This window comes from Terrapene carolina, unplaced genomic scaffold (assembly GCF_002925995.2).
Source record: "Terrapene carolina triunguis isolate 2854851 unplaced genomic scaffold, T_m_triunguis-2.0 Scaffold193, whole genome shotgun sequence".
Taxonomy (NCBI): Eukaryota; Metazoa; Chordata; order Testudines; family Emydidae; genus Terrapene; species Terrapene triunguis.
This window is the reverse complement of record NW_020664544.1, coordinates 7,232,588-7,233,883: the sequence shown is the minus strand read 5'-3', so window position 1 is coordinate 7,233,883 and position 1,296 is coordinate 7,232,588. Positions and strand designations below refer to the sequence as shown.

The following is a 1,296-nucleotide window of genomic DNA, read 5'->3' as shown; positions in this document are numbered from 1 at the left end:
TGTGTGTGTGTGCATACCAGCACTGTGTGTGTGTGTGCATACCAGCACTGTGTGTGTGTGCATGCATACCAGCACTCTGTGTGTGTGTGTGTGTGTGTGTGTGCGCATACCAGCACTGTGTGTGTGTGTGTGCATACCAGCACTGTGTGTGTGTGTGTGCATACCAGCACTGTGTGTGTGTGTGTGTGTGTGTGCATACCAGCACTGTGTGTGTGTGTGTGTGCATGCATACCAGCACTCTGTGTGTGTGTGTGTGTGTGTGTGTGTGTGTGTGTGTGTGTGTGTGTGTGTGTGTGTGCATACCCAGCACTATAGGGCGAACAAGGAATACAGAGGGAGGGGGGGTGCATGCAAGATACCAGGAGACCTGATCAGCTGCTGTGACAGCTGGCGTGGCCGAGTCTCTGCGGATTCCCGCCCCCCCCTTCGCATTTTGCTGGGCTGGGTGGGGCTGGCCTCGCAGACGGGCACCTACCGCGCAGCCGGACGGGCCCCTTGCCCCCCGCCATCCTGTTGTTGCCTGGGAGCAGATGCTGGGGTATTAAGCACCATGTGATCGGACATCTGTGTCACAGGGCGGGGCGGGGGGCCTGGTTTGGCCTCACAAGCCCCCCCGTCTCTTCCTTTCCGCGCAGGGCTCGGCGTCTGGGGCTCGCCAGCCGGGGGCTCCAGACGGATGAGGTTAATGGGGGTTTGTTTGTGCTCTCTCATCCCCCGCCGCAGGCTCACGAGCGCCTGGAGGAGACCAAGCTGGAGGCCGTGAGGGACAATAACGTGGAGCTGGTGCAGGAGATCCTGCAGGACATCGCCCACGTCGCTGGGAGCAACAGCGCGGCCGCCGAGCTGGCAGGCATCCTGCAGGAGCCCCACTTCCAGGTGCCGCCGCGGGGCGCTGGGGGGGCTAAGCATTCCCCTCTGGCTGCGTGTGTGGGGCAGGGGGTCTGGCTGGGATCTGGGGGGTGGGGCTGGCCAGGGTCATGCCCCTCTGGCTGTGTGTGTGTGGTAGGGGGTCTGGCTGGGATCTGTGGGGTGGGGGGGCTGGCCAGGGTCATGCCCCTCTGGCTGCGATCTGGCTGGGGGGCAGAGGGGCTGGCCAGAGTCACGCCCTTCTGTCTGCATGTGTGGGGCAGTGGGTCTGGCTGGGATGCGGCGGGAGGCTGGCCAGAGTCACGCCCCTCTGGCTGTGCGTGTGTGGCAGGGGGTCCGGCTGGGATCTGGGGGGTGGGAGGCTGGTCAGGGTCACGCCCCTCTGGCTGCGTGTGTGTGGCGGGGGTCCGGCTGGGATCTGCAGGGCGG

General features: G+C 64.4%; 1 protein-coding gene across 1 annotated transcript in view; it reads left to right on the top strand.

The window, feature by feature from the left end:
- The first annotated feature begins 643 nt into the window (after positions 1 to 643).
- MPP2 (membrane palmitoylated protein 2) overlaps positions 644 to 1,296 on the top strand; it is a 20,083-nt gene continuing 19,430 nt past the window's right edge. Inside the window, exon 1 of the mRNA XM_029912252.1 lies at positions 644 to 876. The gene's annotated coding sequence lies outside the window, so the exon portion shown is untranslated. The remainder of the gene's footprint in view (positions 877 to 1,296) is intronic.